This window comes from Sapajus apella, unplaced genomic scaffold (genome assembly GCF_009761245.1).
Source record: "Sapajus apella isolate SASKATOON/1434 unplaced genomic scaffold, GSC_monkey_1.0 scaffold3, whole genome shotgun sequence".
Taxonomy (NCBI): Eukaryota; Metazoa; Chordata; class Mammalia; order Primates; family Cebidae; genus Sapajus; species Sapajus apella.
Window position 1 is genome coordinate 19,766,779 of NW_022436943.1, and position 1,327 is coordinate 19,768,105.

Consider the following 1,327-nt stretch of genomic DNA (forward strand, 5'->3'; position numbering starts at 1 on the left):
CTTACAGAAGCAGAAACTCCATGAGAGGGGCCCAGCAATCTGTGTTTTAATAGTCCTTCAGGTAATGTGTGCTGAAGTTTGACAACTACTGACATAAGTAGAAATTCTCCGCTTTGGCTGCATGTGGGAGACACCTGAGAACTTCAAAAACTACTGATGCCTTGGTTTACACCTCAAGAGATTGTAATTTTAATTGTTTTGAGGTGAGGCCTGTGAATTGAAATGAAAAAAAGCAAGCTCCCCAGATAATTCTAGTATGTGGCCAAGTTGTGAATCATAGACAACAGCAATTCTTAAAGTATGGTCCCAAGGATACAGCATCAGCATCATCTGAGAATTGTTTGAACTACAAATTCTTGAGTCCACCCAGATCTACTGATTCACATACTATGTGGGGGGGGGACACCCCAAATCTATGTCTATTATTAAACTCTCCATGTAATTCTAATACCCACTAATGGTTTAGGACCACTGGTTTAAACATTGCAGTTTTAGGGTCTGAATATATATTTCAGTTTTGGGGGTGGATCATAGTGCCTTACACAATTTTGAACTACAGGCCCTGGAGAAACAGTTTCTCTGTTAAAATAATTTATATATATTCTTAAATTCTCATTACCATTGTAATTTACTCCTTATTTATTATTTTGCCTTTGTAGATTTGAAGGCTGATCTCATCTATGCTTTTATCTTTTATCTGTTCATTTATTTAGGTCGCAGAGGTCCGAAGATTTCATTTTGACATAGGGGAAATAATGGCTTCCTTTCTTCTCGATGGAGCCCTTCCCTTGGGAAATGTTTTGAGAGTTCATGGTTTCTTAAGATAAGCAGCAACTGCCTTAAACATCAAACCATTACTACCATCAACAAAACCACCTGAAACCTCATATAGATCAATTTAGGAATTTAACATGTATCCTGAATTAATCAGGAAAGTACAAAGTTCTTATGTAAAAGAGCTTGGCTGATTTTAGACACACAGCTGAATACTGTGTAACTCACAATGATCTTTTGATGGATAGCCTTGAAGCCAAGCAATTCCTTTTCTCCTCAGTTATCTTTTATTAGAGCCAGGTTTCTCCATCAGCAAAGATAAATGGTTTTCTAGAGCAGTGGTTCTCAATGTGTGGTCTTTTGTCCACCACTAGCAGTGTCTCCTCCTCCAGATGATTCTGATGCCTGCTAAAAGTTGAGAACCGGTTTTAGAGCAAGAAAACAGAATGATTTTTGGCTCACCACCTATCAGGGCAGTGTTTTCTCCATCCAATAATCTGCCAAGTATTGCTCAATTTTTTCTCATAGTTTTCCCCTTATTCTTTCCATTCCT